The 19,451-nt window shown below is 41.4% G+C and overlaps 1 protein-coding gene across 3 annotated transcripts in view; it reads left to right on the forward strand.

Annotated features, from left to right (window-relative positions):
- Positions 1-19,451, forward strand: part of nr4a2a (nuclear receptor subfamily 4, group A, member 2a) — a 98,376-nt gene that overhangs the window by 59,453 nt on the left and 19,472 nt on the right. For all 3 annotated transcript variants that reach the window (XM_088414766.1, XM_088414767.1, XM_088414765.1), the window contains exon 3: positions 19,257-19,382. The gene's annotated coding sequence lies outside the window, so the exon portion shown is untranslated. The remainder of the gene's footprint in view (positions 1-19,256; positions 19,383-19,451) is intronic.

Consider the following 19,451-nt stretch of genomic DNA (forward strand, 5'->3'; position numbering starts at 1 on the left):
GACGAGAGGTGGCACACCACACGGGGAGAATCCGTCTTTTTACAATACTTAAACTGAACAACCCACTGAATGCAAAATTTGTTTCACAAACTCATATTTTCCTGAAACAACAAATTCAATAATTGTCAATAAAGGATTTTTGCGTGTTAGTTTGACTTCAAATCTCAAGTAGCCCCATTTGAGAATCACACAATCCCTTTGCTGATATCAAATGAGAATTACCGCCAGCATAATTGAAGTTGTCCTCTCCCGAGTACCGAATGGAAAACGTCCTTTTTTTTACTCCCAAAGCCCTCTTTGACTCACCCGTGATGTATCTGTTCTCCGGGGGGGCGAAAATGACAGTCGTACATAATTGTCGGACGGGAGGGAAAAAAGGAGATGGGCCATTTTTTAAACGAAGGTGTCCCCCACCCCCCCTTTAGCCCCGGCTTCACCCGTCAGCCGAGACGCGGGTAATTGAGACTTCCCGGGCGCGGCGGCGGCGGCGGCGGCGGCCGGCCGGCCCGACGCGGCGCGGCGCGGCTTCGGCTCTCCGTGCCGCAGCCCTCGCGGCGGGGCTAGTTAAAGGCCTCTTCGGTTTGTCACAGAGTTTAATATGCACCCTACATAATTATGCAGGATTCACAGTGCTATCAAACCGCAATTCAAATTAGTTCAGGATTAAAGGCACAGAACAGTAGCGCTTCCTTAATTGCATTGTACTGTGCTGATCACATTCAAATAGCCATTACTCATTCCCTCTGCGGAGCAATAAGTCAGAGGGATTAATACTGAGGCAGGTGACAGGGCCAAGCCATTAAAAGGCAGTTATGCAGAAAGCATGGCTGGTTTTATTCACGTTAATGAAATCAGCGAAATGAAACTGTAATAGATTTATCAAAGCTCAGATGGATTTGCAGTAAATCAGTTTGATTCAGGCAATCAAACTGGACAATGGAGATAGTTTTCAGCCGCGGATATCAGGAGGCAGCATGTGACGAGCCCTGATATTCTTCTTGGGAGGATTTGCCGAACGCCCGGCGCCCGCGAGCTATTCCCACGGCGGCGGCGGCCCCCCTGCTCCAGCGGCGGGCCAAGCGGTGCCAGCGGCTGATAAAACCTATTTGCCCGCCTTCCCGAGAAGCGCCGCATTCTTCTCCGTCGGCGCCCTGCCTCTCCTTCCTCGCTCGCCTCTTCGATTTATGAGCCTCCGCTCGCCCTTTCTTGGCTTGTCGCGCGCCTCGCAAGAGCACGCGTTAGAACCCAAATTCACTTACATCAAACGGATTAGCGGGGAAATCCGTCCGTCTGAGCCCGAGCCGCGCCGCGCCGCTTCCGCTGGGCCCGCGCGAGCAAATGAGCGCCGCCGTTTGCGGCCAATCCTTCAATCGGACAAATATGGGCACCCGGCGCTTAAATTGCCGCGGCTTGATTCGCCGGCCTCTTAGTTTGACTTGTTTGGATGCTCTTTTTATGTGATTCTTTCAAGTAGCGAGTTAAAACGTCTATTAGCGTTAAGCTAGCGGGCTTTCGGTATCCTCGTTTCAATTGTTTCTGCGAACGTTACTGTGTATAATTTAAATATACTGACCGGATTAACAGTTCACACTACCCTAAGTATTATAGCTAGAAAAACAAAAACAGGCTTTGCCGTTTTCTCATTCGATCCCAAAGACGTATTTTTACGCTCATTCAGCGGCAAGTACTCCTTTGGAATTTTTTTCCATTTTTTTTCATAACTTTTGCTAAAGGAAGGTCTGAAATTGCTGCTTGTAAACAAATTGAGAACTAATCAATTATTTTAGTACTTTGGCTCTTACATACCATCGATTGAAAATCGATGAGATACTAAAGCGCGTAATCTATCAAATCAATTAGGTACTAAAGTCATTGGTTACTTTACACTTAAATACTAAAATAATCACTAAATGAAGGGATTAGGTACTTAAGTACTGGTACCTCATTACTCTAGGTACTAATGTAATTGTATTTTTTTTCGTACTAAAGTACTTTAGAAGAGAATCCAGTGACTTAATTACCTAGAGTAATCGATTATTTCTTTATTCATGCCCGGACTAAAAAAAATGCAAAAACATGTATTTGGGATGAGTTAAGTTGAAAAACTACTTTGAAAAACGACTTTGCTTTGCCTCCTTTTTTAGAAAACTTCACATATTCACATTAAGCTAGCTAACTTTCATTAAGCTAGCTAACCTTCGTTGTACGCTTTACAAATAAATCCTGCATCTTGAAGAAAGTAGGTTTTTCCTGGTATTTGGAAAATGACGTGTATTAGCATTAAGCTAGCAGAATGTCATTATGAGAATGACTTATGGTGGCTTGTTTAGCATTTTTTGTGTATATATTTAAAAAATATGCTCCAGTTTTGCCGTAAACCTTGACTGGGAGTTGCAGATAAATTATCTAGCTTGCAACAAATATGCTTTGCTTTTTATTTAGGCAACAACATGAGAGATTCACACTGTGAAATATGACAAGACATCATTACTTATTTATACAGTCCAGTTGAATTAAATGTAAATAAGTACATTTGCATTTGAGCTTTAAGAACAGTTTGTCTCTAAATTTTAACCGGGACTGTTTATGGATACCGCCGAAAATAAATGTTCCTTATATTGACCCATCACAGAGAAGTTACCCACTGCCAGCCAAGCACAAAGAATCCCTCACGTCTATAGTCGTCAATGGCAGTGAATGTGTAAACCCTGACGAATTTTCAAAACTCTCCCAGTTTATAGAGTTGGGCTTCAAGATGTGACAAAAGTTTTTTCTACAGTCTACCCACATCGCTAAATTTCACTTCTCGCCGGTGGTTTCGAAACGGTTTCGCCGCGGTAGCACGGGGTTCACAGTACACTTTTGCTCTCCCCCAAAGTAAAATGATTAAATGACCTGAACCCAAATGACATTATTTTTAAATGCGTTCTTAATGAGTCGTCCACTGTAAAATATAAATTCCGATTACATCCAATTAACCCCAATCGGCGGCGCCTAATCCCTATCCCCTTTTTATTTAATGGTTGGCTGCCGTTCAGCCATTGATTAGGCTGAATGAACAGCGCTTCTAAATGACCACCTATAAGGCGACGGCGAGCGTTGGCCTTAATGGCGACTGTGCGGCCATTACACCTGCGTGTGCACATCTCCCTCTTTTAACAGGCTAGATCAACTTTAATATCACCCGGCTGACGGGCGCCTCTCCACATTGATTTAGACTGGAGACCGTTGACTTCAAAGGGAAAATGTTAAGTAGAAATCTTCCATCCATGAAGGCTGCCTCATTATTTTCTAATTATAATGTATTTAGGTCCTCCAGTAGGCATGCCTGATTATACGTAATGCCATTCAAATTTGTACACACACAGGAGTCATTACAGCAGTCGAGTGTGTGTTCGTCATAAATAGGCTCGCTGAAACTAAATGTTGAAAAATGGACTTTTAGCAATGGCAACAAGAACACACGCAAATACACAGAATGTAATCTAGGATCGAAATTGTTCAAATGAAATAACCTTTCATATATCTGTACAAAATGAGACGAGCCCCTAAAGGGAGTAGCTGTAACTTTTCGATGGGCAGCGCTGTGAAAAAGTAATTAGCACTTATGCTTAAACTTCAGAATTTCTGGGTTCAGATATCTCATAGGTCCTTCCCGTGTCGAGAATGAATGTTTTTCCTCTTTGCTTCCTCCCCTAAACAAAAAATTCGGACCAGAATGTTTCCGATAATTGAACATTTTAATACCGTCAAACGTGTGGACCTTACAACATAATGACATTCATAAATTACACTTTAAAAATATGTCAATAAAAGACGATTTTTTTGTGTAATTAATTGTGTTCAATAGATTTTTCAGTTTGTAAAAGAATTTTCTGGCATTTGAGAAGAAGTAGAGTCTTAATCAGACGATTATTGCCAATGTTTGACCATTTTCTGGTTCTACCTTGACGTACTCTACCCATTTACAGCCGTCGTACGCAAGTAACACCGGTCTTGTTATTTATTCCTTGTAACTCCACACCATAACCTTCTGTCTTTAAATTTACATAATGAAAGTTGTCGATGAGCTAATTTCTGCCGAACTGTCATTCAAAACAAAGTAAATTGTAATTGCTTACAAGCAAAGTGCGTCATGCAACTTAATTGGTCATTTTTTTCAGCTAAAAATCGGCATTGGCCCTGAGCAATTCCTATCGTCTCGAGCTTTATCGTCTTCGAGTTTTATATCCACGATATGGGATGTGTATCGTCAATCCCCGACGGATGAAACCATAATTGTTGTGCTTTATTAGAGACGACGTCCGCGACTTGCCTACTTTGCGTTTCCGTCACTCGGGACCGAGCTAAAACTGCGCCGGAGCGCCAACCAAGATTAGAAATAAAAGCAATAATCTTTTCGACGAGAGGCGTCCTCCCGCGTTCCCATTGGCAGCCGACATCGGGATAAGCCCTCCCACATACTCGGTCTTGAGGATTTCTCTCTTCTTTTGAGGAATTTCCACCCGAGGGGAGGTCCGCCGCAGTCTGTAGATTAAAGCCAACGACGGCGACGACAAGGACGCGTCGCGACTCGCCGGCTCCGTCACTTTCGCAAGTGCGCTCGGAAACACAATGGCGCGCTTTACGCGGCTTTGCGAAAATGGAAACGCCGGCGTTCTCTTCATCAAGGCGGCCGCGGTCGACATGAGCGATGGATTAAGCAGATGGGCGCTGCAGATGCACAATACGTCTTGGAAACGGCCTTCATCTACGATTGTCTCGCCGCGTGCAAACACACCAGCTCTTAACTTTGACAGTGTGCATAAGAAAATAATTGCTTTATTTATAGCGGGTATGAAATTAAGCACGCGTAATAGCCTAGGACAGTGCGGTTTAATCAAGCCCCCGTGATTCATGCGCACAATCCGCACGGCAACTGAAAGCGGGCCACATTAAATACATTCCCTTATTACTCTATAAACGCAAGTGGCCAGGCGCACAAAACCCAGGTAATAAATTGACGGTCGTAAAAACACCAACTGCACAGACAGATACAGAAATTGAAAGCCGGCAACAAACAGCACGCCACGCTCGCCGTCATAAAGCGCCACGCAATTACGCTTCTACGCTCTCCAATTGGATGGCGGAATGCATTCCTGTTAGATTTGGCACAGGTTGAAATTATTGAGCGAATTTTGGGAGAATTTTTCTAAGTGCTGCTATACTGGAAGGGAAAAAGATTTTGTCTTACTGATAAATATATCAAATATTTCAGAAGAATTGATGTTAAAGTGCTAGCATTATGTATATCTCCCTTTTAAAATGGGAATTGTTTTTAAAGCGCGTTGCATTTTGACACCATAGGGGGCCACCCCGAGCATGTCCTCCTTTTTTTTTCCGGACTCGTCCAAGTTCTCGTGCCATCTACCTAATTATACCGCTCCCTTCCATCAAAAGTTATACGAGACATCATTTAAAAGTACATGTTCAAAGTCAAAAACTCTATCCCAATTATTTTGATCCTTACACCTCATGTCATCACAATGTCGGGGGAACCTTCGCACCTTAATCCTCCAATCAGGCTTTCATACAGGTTGAATCCATGCGGTAAAATGGAATTAGAACACCGATTAGGCAACATGAATGTGTATATATATATAGATATGTATAGATATGTATGTATATATGTATATAATATTTATTTATTTATATGCTAGGCTACCCTCGCTATGGCTGGAAGTAGCTCAAGTCACATCACTCCAAAGATTGTAAATAAAATTTCATTTTTCCTTTATACGTTTTTTAGTTATGATGTTATTTAATGATATACCTATATATTTTATAGAAGTAGTACTTACTATCCTATTTTGTTACTATTTTTGATACACATATGCAATTTCGGCACTCCAACGATTGTAAATAACATTTCATTTTTCCTTTATACGTTTTTTAGTGATGATGTTATTTCATTATATACCTGTATATTTTATAGAAGTAGTACTTACTATCCTATTTTGTTAGTATTTTTGATACATATATGCAATTTTGATGTTCTTACCTGGGGTTTTATATGCATAAACTAATTACCATTGGTTTCTATTGTCCACCATACAATTTATATATACATACATACATATATATATATATATATATATATATATATATATATATATATATATATATATATATATATATATATATATATATATATATATATATATATATATATATATATATATATATATCTGTGTCAGTATGAGGAGAAGCCCTCACGCCAGAACAGAATCCCCTAATGGCATGTCCATCTAACTATATCAGAGGGGGCAAGAAAAAAAAAAAGAGCATTCGACCTCTTGTACCTATAACGGAAGCTATATCTCTGGAGGGTCAATTACCATTTTCCTATGGCTTGATCTTGTTTGTTTAACTTGACACGGTGAAGAAAGAGCTGACATTGAGCCGAATCTGCTGCATTAATGCGTTTCATGTTCTGCATTCATCATTGTCACCCAGCTGCAGACGACCGCCGCTGTCAACAGAAAAAGCAAGGCAGGGAAAAGGCTGTTTTTGTGAAGGACCAAAAAAAAAAAAAAAATGCGGTCGGCTATAAGTCTAATTAAAAAGTATACTCAGTAATCCTTTCTGCTGTCAAATGTCTTGTTTACAATTTGGGATTACGCAGAAGGGAAGCGAACCAGTGGGACTCAAACGTGGTAAATATTCGAGAAAAAAAATATAGTACCGCGGCGCAATTCGCGCAGACCAGCGAGGACCGTTATGAGAGTGAAGCAAGATAGCAATGTGGGTCAGGAAGCTTCCATTGCTGAGGGAAATTGCAGAGTCAAGTAATAAATCGATGGCTTTGTCACTACAAGCCCACCTCTTGTATTTACAAGTAGAGCTCTTATCCTTTCGGATCTACATGAATTCCTTTTATAGACGCCTTTGGAGTACGGCTGCTCTTGAGAGGATGGTTTGACCGTTCTGAATGAGATTTTAGGAACAATTTAACCTTTTTTAATCAGGAGTGATAAGTGATGGACTGTCTGTCGGTGTATCAGCTGACAAATGGCAAGAATCCTTAAAAAAAATGAAAGACAGAAAGTCTTTGTGTTCGTCAGGTGATTTAAAAATGGAGAAATTTAAAAACTTTTTCAGTCAATTCCAAGCAGATGAAAATCATGTGCGTCTGGTGGTCGTCCCCAAGTTCCGACACATTTTTTTCGTATTTGCTTGATCTTTTTTGGACTTATGAATGTGTTTTTAATACACATTGTTTTGGAACGGAAGAGGAAACTGGACAACCCGAAAATTGACATTCTAAACCCAAGTAAACTCTTGGCTTTAACGCTTGTGTCTTTTTGTCCGTAGCCAAATTGCCATCCTGTGAAATCGTCTCCCTTTTGTAGCATTAATTTCATTACTTTTTTATTTTTATCTTTTGGTAACTGCAATGGAACACACTGACGCATACATCTACTCGTTTTCTTCTGAAGACTGCTGGATCTAGGTCTGCTTCTCCACTGAATCCAAATATACATCCCACGCCATCATAATTCTAAAAAAACTATTCCAAAACTTGATGTAAAAAACTCTGAGGTCAAAAAGTTTCTCCAGAAAGTTTGTTGTTCCACCGGACCAAAAACCTCTCATTCCATAATCTTCTCAAAAGCACTTGCATCAAACAAGTTGTGTGAAAGCGAACGCCACGTCTGGCGCGCACGTCCGATGACTTATTTTGCAGAGAATGCCAGGAAGGGCACGGTTTGCGCCCGCCTCGGCAGAACCTGGCCGTATCACAAGCGCTGCGAGGTAAGCGCGCTGATAATAGAGCAATACAAACACAAGCGTGGACAGGAATAGCCAGATCAAAACAATGCCTATTTAGTGCTCACGCAGGCCGCGTCAATGGCTTTTTGTGCGCCGCTTATTATTGCAATCTCAGTGTAGCAACCGTACCGAGAAAATCTCTGTAATTAACCTATGGTAATGACAAAAGCCAATTTATGGCTCTTAAAGATCAAATGTATTTGGGTTAATGTGAGGTCAATCTAATGCATGCGCTGGAATACCGCAGCTGGAATTGAAGGCAGCGGGTGAGGCATTCTGGGAATATTGCCGTCGTGATCGGCGCCGCCTGGAACGTTCGTGATCAAGTTGTTAGCGCGGTGGTGAATTTGCTCGTCACTTTGCCAGGCCCCCCCTAGAAAAGAGAAAACTTTTCACGCCCCCCCTCAGTCGACGCACTGAATATAAATAAGATTATTATTGATGAAAATTGTTGAAGTATACCTACACATGTATCCTTTTTAACATTGACAACAGAAAAAAAAACAATCTAAATCAACTTTCAACAACTGTTAATTATTTTTATCGCGTTTATATGAGTTATAGCTTAGTCTAAAACGGAAAAAAAAGAAGCAAGTGCACCAAAGTGGCCGAAACTAAAAGAAAATGATGAAAATTATTCCTTTATTCCACATGACAAAAACAAAGCCTTGTTCCTGGGATCATCTGCCCCCCCCAACCCCAACCCTAACCCTAACCCTAACCCTAACCCCCCGCCCCACTATTTGAATGATTTTTTTTCACTTTTTATCGGCGATCTTACTGGATCGGATCGCTGTCTTTTTTAATACAAAGTTGCATGAGCGTTGAGCCGACTCCAATCTTTTTATCTCCTTCCGTTGTGTTCCTGTCGCGAGATGTTTCATGTGACATCTGCGCCACAAAAGCGCCAAAATGAAAGGCTGACTTTTCTCAGCTTCTGCGGGTGGCCGTCCAGATGCCGGGGCCACCTGGACAAAACCTGGCCGGGGCCATCCGGCCCGACTCCAAACACGGCCCGCCGACTGATGGCGGCCCCTGGCGCGTCAGCCTGCATTTAAATAGCACCTTTTGATATGAGATCAATACTAGCGATTAACAGTCGGCTCACTCGTGGGCAGATGCTGCCGGGAGACGGCACGCTTTGACTGTGATACATTATTTGGCAGAACTAAACAAAGAAGTTATTCCAATTCCAATGGTTTTGTTACTTTTTTACTAAAGGTCAAGCGCTGTCAAAAATATCAGCAGATTGACCTTTTTAAACATTCCAGAAACATTGGGATCACACATTATGCCGTTCTGTCCTCTGTTTTAGGCCCGCAAAGGGTTAAAACTCATTTCCGGCAAACTCCGGCAGGAACTCCACTTACATGAAATTAAGGGGTGTGGCCCAGTGGATACTAACAGGAGCCTCAACTTTAGTGCATTCGTTTTGTAATTGCGCTTTGATCCAATTCAAAAAAAAAAAATGTTGTGACTGACATTGGTGAGAGCCAGCAAAAAGACTGTTAAGCTGCAGGGGAGGTCTCTGAATTCAAGACAGCAAACACGCAATGTCAAGGCCAGCAAGTCAAAATACATCACGCTCTTTTGATTTTGGGAAGAAAACAACCACAGTCACTAAATATACAGGATAAGTCAGCACTAATATATATATATATATATATATATATATATATATATATATATATATATATATATATATATATATATATATATATATATATATATATACACACACACACACACACACAGACATTAGTGTTTATGAACGATTAAAGTTTTTAGTGATCACAAAATCTTCCTCAATTAATCCCGATTAATCGCATTTCCAACAGTTTCCTCCTAAGCTTGTAACGGCTATTTACTCTTGTAAGTTTGAAAAGATCATTCAATAAATATACTTTCATGCTGTGATAGCATTTTTTGATCGTTGAATATGATTCTTTTCCTGTAAAATATAACTGTGACCACCAAATCATGCGCATTGTTACAGGCAGCTTTCCGCGATCTATTTATTTTGTATTTCAGATGTACGTTATGATAATGTACCTAAGCTTCAAAGGCAACTATTCAAACGTGCATATGAATGTTTATGTTGTGCTTTATATTCTCCCCGTGTCGCCGCATGAAAATAAACAGCTGCCGCATCGCATTTTTGTCTTCTAACATAGTGACATATAAGAAAATTAAATATTAAAACGCTATTGTATATTGATTGGAAAAAATAGCTGCCACCGTAATGGCCCGGTTGATATTTCTGAATCAAACAATGACAAACTCGTTACCAAAGGTCATTTTTTAAACATTTATGGCGGCTGAGTAGCAGTGGCGCGGGAGGCCTCGCATGGGCAATAAAAGATGAAGACATGCAGATGAAGACGCTGGATATTTGTAGCCGCTTCCAATCTAATTTATGCATGATAAACATCTCCGGAGGAATATTAACCTGTGCCATTGATTATTTTAATAGGTCTCAGGAAGCTTTTGAAGAGTCAAAAGGGGGGTCATACAGAAAAGGGGATTAGGACAAAGACATGAAAAGAGAAAAAAAAATCTGGGAAGCCTCACATTTTGCAATCTTGAAAGCTCCTGTAATTATCATGTGCGTGAATGAGGATAGACTCGGACTTTGGTTCAGTCTGCTTGTTTCTTCCGTTGAAAATAACATCGTAACTATAATGACCTCAGCTCACACGAGCTGCTGTTAGCAGCAATTCGGGCACTGGCTGCTCTAACAGTTGACTTCCTCCTTCTAGCTCATCCTATTACCGTAATTACCGTAAGAATACGGCCGATATAAAAACGCTAATACAAAAAGACTAATGCAATGCTCCCTGATTGTTTTCCAATAAAAACGATCCTAGTCTTTAAATATTAGTTAATAGGACGGAGCCATACATTTGGCCTTCATACTTCATACAAAAAAGTGCATTTTATTTTAGGGAAATTATGGTATGTCATTAAAAAAAACACGAGGGAGCTGGAATTTCCATCAGATGATTAAAACATGTAAAATTACAAAATGCAACGATTCGACGTGATTGCAGCTGGACGTGAGAGATTTTGTGTACAAAAATAATCATTGTCCAAATTTTGGATCATATACAACCATTGTAATTATAATTTTTGAGATGCATTTTAATAGGATTCATTCCATTGACTTTCTTGCAATTTTTGCAACATTCCTTTGAGCGGCGGTCAAACTATGTCAGCAAACTGAAAATTCTTTGTTGTCTTGTGTTTCACCTCAAGACAGTAGGTGGCAGTAGAGACCAGTTAATGGCTGTGTCTTCAAGTCTCATCATCACAGAGTAAAAAGACAGACCGTACCATTTTTCAATTTTTTGGGGGGGGGAATCGTTAATTTGCAGGATGCATTGTAACAATTCTCTGCAGTTTCCAACTTTACTTTGCTAAGTCTGATGTTGTTGCGGACTAAGTGACAAACAAAACACAAGCTTTCTTCAGACGCGTGGGCTCAAAGACTGGCCCGGCCACATCCAGCGCAAAGATGAAATCTTTTTCATACCATCATTGTGGAGGCCGAGCGAGGCGCACTAATGCCTCTTTTGTTCGTCTGACTCATAACCCCGGAATGGCGCTTGTTGTGTGCCATGCAAAACCGCAAAGCTAGTCGGTCCATTCCACGGCCGCGGGAAGCCAACAAAGGGAGTGTTGAGACGAGCCGCTAAAGTGTCCGGTGGGGTCGGGCGAGGAACTGAAATCAAGTGTCACTATGAGAAGCGGTCCAAGTCCTTTCTTCCCTTCGGGAAAAAAGTGTCGACCGGGAGGGCGGCAGGTCCTCAGAGGTGTCACCTTCACACGTTGTGACAAAGCCCTCTGGTCTGACCCTCCTTGGAGTCCCGGGGACCCCCGTTCCTCCTGAGACAAACCAGTGAAGAGAACCACCACAGGCAAGGACGGCCGCAGCGCCGACTCGGCCAGTCGCGGCGTCTCGCTCCATCACTTCACACTTGAATCTAATTTTTTTTTTTTTTAACCTCCTCCTCGCCTAGCTGCTTTTCTCAGGCTGCGAGCTCTCGCTGCTCATTTGATGTCCACGGGACTTTTAGCAGGCTCTCGCCTAGACATACGCCACATGTCAGGCTGGCCGCAGTGCCTAAAGGGAGATGTTCGTCTGAGGCTTGGATTGGAGAAGCGCTGTGACAACCGAGCAAGCCTTGTTCCATTTGATCACCGATTTACACAAAGGGATGACATTCAAACTTGGTCCCGTTCATGCGTTTTGCAAATAAAGAACGATAACGTTGTCCGCGTTCAAATCGGCTGTGAAGAGATGTACGTGTCTTACCCTGTCAGCGTCATTCGTTCGTGTCTCAAATCGTCTTTCCCATTGAAATAAATACAAATGCAATTAATCCGTTCCCGTCCTTCCCCAAAACAGCAAAAAGGTTTTGATAAAAGTAAAAAAATACTGCACAGTACCCATATTGCAAAATAAGAATCAGTGCTGAAACATGCCTCTGCTGAACAGTGAAGCTATGTTGAGACATAAGGTAGAAATTATACAGAATGCACAAAGTTGATTAAATATTGAATCAATGTTAGCTTTTCAACCATAAATAAAATAAAAACTGTCCATCTCGAAACTAAAGGAATTGTAATTATGTAAAATCCCTACTCTTTGCAGATAGCGGTGTTCCACTTTATAGTTTTGAGTTGTAATATCACCATTCACCCCTAGATGGCTTAGTTATGCCCGTACTATCGCTCATACGACCCAATATACCCAATGTGAGTAAGCCAAACATTTTTTTTTGCTGATTCCTAGAGTACAGCCACAATTAATTCGCATTTTTAGAAAGAACGGTAGTTTCTTTTATCATCATCGCACCGAATCACAAAGTCAGGATTAATGCTCAATAGAAAATGATTTGCATCGCTGTTGGCAGGAATATCTATGTCATAAACCGTTTTAAAATGCATCTCAAAAAATGTTATTATAATGGTTTTATATGGTCCAAAATTTGGACAATGATTACTTTTGTACAGAAAATCTCACACGAGCATCTGAAATCACAAAGAAATGTCAGAATTGTTGCATTTTGAAATTTTATATGTTTAAATCATCTGCTGGAAATTAAAACTCCCTCGTTTTTTTTCCCCATTGATTCTTTTCTGATATCATAAAAAAATCAAAGGAATTTCCATAATTTGTAACATAATGCCACAAGGATTTAAAAAAAAAACAAAAAAACATTGCTTCCGGTGCCTGGGATTAATCTGCCAAAAAAAACTCCACAAAATGATATGAAATGAAATGAAATGATATCCGCCCATAGCTGGTTCAAATGCATCTTCATCCAGTCTCTCCTCCGCTATGTCATTTCTTATTGTCATGTCTTTAAGTTGACACCAAATTTTAAAAGATAAAATACTAAAAAATACAGCAACTATAAGAATAATTGGTCTTAATTCATTTTGCTTGAGTAGCGGTTTATATGAAAATGACTTGGAAAAAAAAACGACATGCCAGGTGAAATGCAGACGGCAAAGAAAATAGCTTTACAAAATGCCGTCTTTTGTTCGTATTTGCATTGTGGATGAGCGGCGAATGAAATCGGGATAGAGATTGGCTAACAGCGCTCGTCTATGAGTTAATATTGAGAAATTGTGAGAGTGGAGAAAGAAGTCTCCCATGGACTAATCTTGTGCTGAGCACAGCCATGATAATGATGATGGATTAGAAATACACCAGCGTATTGGGATTACAGTGCGATTAACTGGCCGAGGGGTGGGGGGGGTGGTGGGTGGGGGGGGGGGGGGGGGGGGGTCTTCTCGAGGAGGCAGACCTGCATCAAGCTAATCAATCAAATAATCGCGACAAGCCCTTGTCTCGTGGAAACAATTAGAGCACTTCTGTGAAATCAATAGCCCTGCATTCTGTTTAGATACCCACCGGTCAGCCCTTCAATAAAGCCTCCACTGATTTCGATAAGCCCGCCAGTCGGAAAAGGGCCATTTGAGGCTGGGGAGTGGGAACCAAATACATCAAACGGGCTCCAGGAAGGGCTCGTAAAAATTGCAAATCGAAGACAATATCATTTAATGTGGCAAAGGTTCTTTTTCCACTTGTTCATTATGGAGTGTCCCATGTGAGCGCGGGGCTATAACGGGGGACAACAGCTTCCTTAGACAGGAGTGCTTTTTTTTTTTCTAAGAGGTGGGGGCGTGACCGAATCGGACCTTATGATATCGGAAAGAAAAGCAAAATAAACGTGGGATCAAAGCCATACGTGAAGTTGCTCCGAGAAATAGTCCCTGCTTGTAGAAGGTGTCTCCCGTTCCTAGCATGGCTCCCATACATAATTAAAGCGGGAATTTGTATCTGTCTGCACTCCGTGGCCTCCTGATGAATTAATATCTGGCTGGAAGTGCTACACAGCCATCGGATTAGCTCATTTATTTCTGTCAGCTGCTTGCTCCATCAGCTATTTGTAAATCAGTGAGAGTCGGGTGGAGGACTGGCAACGGGTTGGGAGGGGGGGGGATTTTGAGATTGTTGGACATGTATTTATTATCATAAATGGCTGTTATGAATTAGGTCTGATGCCTATTGTGCCTCAAGTGTAAGTGTAGGGTGAGGACTCATTTTTTTTGACAGTTGACTGGGATGCTGGGAAAAAAAAGCCATCACGTATGGATATGTGTAAACATTTTAAAATGAAACCGGCATTATCGGACTGATATTCTAAAGATGATTCCGGTGATACTGGGATTTTTTTTTTTGTGGCTAACACTAAAAAAGTTATGACCGATTTTGGGCCATCTCGAATGGACTCAAATTTCTCGAGAAAGGTCAGTCGAGATAATTCAGTGAATCCTAAAAAAAAAAAATTTCAATGAACGCATTTATCACAGGTGTGGTGTATGCGCTTGCTAAAATTCATACAATTAGCATTAGCAGTAATATATGAGTCATGATGGTAAGTCACAACATCACAACTTTCAAGCTAAATCTCAAAAGTCGACTAATTCACTCCAAATTTGGTCGAACCATTAAGAAATATAAGATAAGATGTTTTTTTTTCAGACCAATGCCAGTATGAGTACTCAACTTTTGAGTAATCACCGATACAGATCCCAGCAGTACTTTTTATGCATAAATATCTTCCCTGTCACTCTAAAAAATAAACAAAACATCATTTTAAAGGCTTGTTTGTCCCACTATAGCGTTTTCTTTAAATTGACATTAAATTCATACAAATTTTCAATTCTTCTCGCTACCAAGCTCCTTATCGTAAAACAGCAAAAAGTTTGACGCCTCATTTCGGTACTCAGACATTTATAGTAATAAATACTGCCATTTAGATGTAAAAGCCTTTCGGGGTTTTACAACTTACAAAAATGTAAAGTGAGTCTTATACTTGCTCCCTGTGAGAGATTTCAGTCATGATGAAAACAAATTAAAGGCCACCTGTTCCAACGTGTACGTTAATGGTTAATCCTGATAAAATGAGAGTCCAAACTGAGGTTAGACTAATTTGGATATCAGCGGTGTGCTTCCCAAGATTTGCGTTGTTGTGTGGACTGAAGTTGCAGATGTGTACAAGAGGGCGCCGGGGTAACTAACAAGACGACTGCATTAACCTTTGCTTTGCTGCGAATAGCGGGGGTTCAAGGGACTCCCCATAATCAGGCTCCTGTCACTGCTGTTTCCAAGAGATTAATTCAGCTGGTTTCAATTCCATCCGCCGCGCCTCTCGTAGCCTCAACGCACGGCGCGCGCATCGGCCTGTTTAACGCGCATGCACATGGCAACGAGTCAATTGAACTCGGGGGTAGCTTTGGGGGAAATAGGTCACAGGAATACCCTTCCGCCTTTGCACAAATAACGTCAACAAAAACGAAACCGTCAGACACGTGATGACAGAAAAAGAGTGCAGAGACGTAGAAACTTGCGGGTTCTTCCTTGGCAAAAGCCCCGCCCCTCTGCAAATACAATTGTTTGTTGTCTCACTAATCAACCAATCAACTTAGAAATACAGGAAGACTCAATATTTGAACGAACTAGCTAGCTATAACAATATCTATTTATCTATCTATCTATCTATCTATCTATCTATCTCTCTATCTATCTATCTATCTATCTATCTATCTATCTATCTATCTATCTATCTATCACTTTCTTTATCTAGCTATCCTTGTCTATTGTTCTTTTTCTAGCTATCTGTCTTTAGCTAACCTTTATCTGTAATCTTTTTCTAGCTTTAACTATGTCTGTCTGTCTAGCTAGCTGTCTTTAGCTATTGATCAATCAATTGACCTAGCTAGCTAGCTATATTAATCAACTATCTAGCTAGCTAGCTATCTCACTTTCTTTATTTAGCGATCCTCGTCCATCGCTCTTTTTCTACCTAGCTGTCTTCAGCTATTGATCAATCAATGGACCTAGCTAGCTAGCTATAATATCTAACTAGCTAGTTAGCTAGCTATCTTTAGTTAGCTATTTATCAATATGCATCTCTTTACAAAAACAATTCTACATGGTTTTTAAATATGCAGTATAAAAAAGGGGTTTAAGCATGGTACAATTTGAAAGTGGAACGACTTGGTTGGACTTAGTGGGATTAAGTTTTAATTCGATGTGTAATACAGTGCTGGTGTATTACGTTTGAATTCAATATGCTACAGGTCACTTCAAAAGTGTACCAAGTGATGACTTTGTTGCTATTTTACATACATTTGAATGAACTTGGCCGTCCATTAAATTTGTCAGTTCGTTCCAAGAAGCCCCTCCAATAAAAGATGATTCCATACGTATCTTGATATTTTTTAACGCGGAGCGGTTTCAGGTTTGATTCGACTCACTCACGTCTTTTAAATAAAAGAAAATCAGATTCAAATCTTCTTTTCTGCACCGATAATAACACAAAACTAGCAAAATATCAAAACGAAAACAAAAAACGATCGTATTTTGCCCAGTGGAGCCCCCACTATCGGCGCGGGACCCGGTTCGGTGAAAAGCCCGCGATTAGCCGAACATCCCACAGAGGCGTCAGACAGCTTCCTTGTTGTCGCGACCGGGAGCCTCCCGTGGCACGTCGCTAATGAACTGCCGAGAAGACGGCGCTAAGGAGCGGCTGATACAGAAGGACAGTGACAGAGACGTAAGGGCCCGCCGTTAGTTACCTGTAATAGCCCGGGATGACGATGTTCGCCCCGGCACCGGGCTGACAGATGTCGGCGTTCTTCTGATCATCCATTTTACCAAGCGCGTTGGTAAAAGGTCCCGTGGCATTGATAACACATTTGGCTCTGACATCAAATTCCTGCCCTATGAAAGAAAACAGCATCAATCACCAGGGGCTATTCATCTGTGGCTGGTGACAAGCCGGATTATTAATTTATCAGCGAACGCCCCCCTCGCTCCGTAATAGAGTGGCCCCAGTGTGTCCATGGGAGACTTCCCAGGATTGTAATTAATAGGAAACAGACATACCTAATTTCCCTCTCGCCTGTTTGTGTCACACGTGGGCCCGGTGGCACTGACTGAGGGACCCTTTTGAAAATTGTGGAAGGCAAATGTTTGTTAATGTGGCCGTTGAAGAGCTATAGCAGCTAATGAGATCGCATATCAAAAAGAGAGCGGCCAGGATGGCAAATGAGGACCGCAAGATGAATGACACGCTAGCTTCTTCTAATTTGACACCGCAGAAAGAAAGGGAGGGCAAAAATGAGTTCCCCGTCAGGTCCCGTTCAGAATTCATCGAACGCGATATTCGGTGTTTCTTGAAAAGTAGTCAAGAATCGTGTCAGGTGGCTGGCATTGAAAGAATTAACAAGAACGTGCCGTTTTAATACTGTGCTAAATAAAATATTAAGTATTACAGTTTATGAATTACGTTCATTGTGGCTCTTTTTGGTGCAACTTGGCCACCTGGGGGCACTATAATACGGTCATGCAGGCACCGATTAAGAAGACTTTGGTACGTTGCTAAGTTAGCCTGTCAGTCATGTTACGCATTATGTGCTAGCTGTAAGCTAGCAAGGGGAGACAAAAAAAAAAAAATCTGTTTTTTTGTTTGTATTTAATGCACGTGTAATGCTTGAAAATCTGTAAAAAAGTTTGGTATGGCAGTAAACTGTTAAACTGTTATATCTAGAGTCCGATCAATTAACCGGCCCTTCAAACATTGACTAAAATTAATAGTGAAATGGCCGATATTTGCCTATCATTTTAATGTTTTCCCTTTTTGTACTGTAACTCTTTACGGCGCAATGACGATCATTTTATGGACCTGTCATTCAAAACACAGCTGATTTTAATTTGACAAGCAATTATATGGTGAGCAATGCAAGGAAGTTGTGCCTTAATTACTTCCCTCACCCCCCTCAAAAAAATAAATGGTTACATGTTTTCAGACCCATTTGCTGTTGCTTGATTTTGAGCAGATTGGGTTACTTTTATCCAAGATTGGTTGATTTCTTTTAACCCAGTACATTGGGTTGAAGATTGGATTTGGATCAAACCAATTCAATGATTAGCTAAGTCTTTTTTGGACCCAGTCTTGGGTTATATTACCCAATTCGGGTTATGTCTAAACCAACCATTTTAAGTGTGTAAACAGCCTATATCTGCCAATCTGTTGCCAAATATGAAGTATGTTGAGTACACCATTGATTTTTTTTCACTCACAAACCAGGCAAAAATCAGTCAAATGATAACCTTGTAAATCGGGTCACTTGTTGTTTAAAGCATCACTACTGTATAATTAAAATCTTTGTCGTGGCATGACAGCATCTGCAGTTTATCCTGCTAATTTCCTCTTTGTGTGTGTGTGTGTTTTTTTTTTTCAAATGTGGAGTTGTACCAAATGAAGAGGTGACGATTTTGCATTTTTAGCAGGAAATGAAAGACAAAAAAAAAAAGTGTTCTTCTTATTATCCCTTCCATCTAATCCCTCTCCGTGTGGGGCCCTCCTCTCCCACTTTTAAAGTGAGCCGCCTCCTTCAAGAGGCGCGCTTCCATCTTTTCAAACATCAGGGGATGGTCATGTGTTGAGATCCTCAAATCTCAGTTATTCATGAAATGATTCAGAATACCTTTTTTTTTTTTTTTTTAACTCTCAACCGCTTTATTCTCCCAAAGCCGGACCGATGTGTGACATTTAAAAGATAAGTAAGGCCATTTGGAGTTGGCTAATTCCGTCTTCTGTTCCTGAAGCGGCTCTCTACGTCGCATAAAAACGCTTATGAAATATTAAAAGCGATGCGCAAACTAGCTGTGAGTAAGCGGCGGCGGGCTCCTGGCGCGAAGGATACACAGAGTGGGGAAAGGAGGGACGCGGCTTTTGTTGGATTTACCTGCGATCACATCATCGCCGTGTGCACGCCAGAAACCAAGTCCACCCCCCCCCCCCCCCTTCCTCTTCCTCCTCCCCGCCGCCGCCGCCTCCCCCCTCTGCCCTCTCCACTAGGTGCAGCACTTCAGTGTAATTGGCTATGGCAGGCCCATACCTGGCAGCAGTGCGGGCGACGGCGAGGTTCATTGGAGCATCGTGGTGTTGTCCTGCAGCGGGGGGACAGGACCGGCGCAGGGGGATGTGAGTCACCCCGAGCCTGTGACTGGTGGTATGGAAGTGTGTCGCAACCGATATGTCACATCTGTCCCT

This window comes from Hippichthys cyanospilos, chromosome 5, assembly GCF_059441005.1.
Source record: "Hippichthys cyanospilos isolate Australia breed blue-spotted pipefish chromosome 5, RoL_Hcya_1.0, whole genome shotgun sequence".
NCBI classification, from domain to species: domain Eukaryota; kingdom Metazoa; phylum Chordata; class Actinopteri; order Syngnathiformes; family Syngnathidae; genus Hippichthys; species Hippichthys cyanospilos.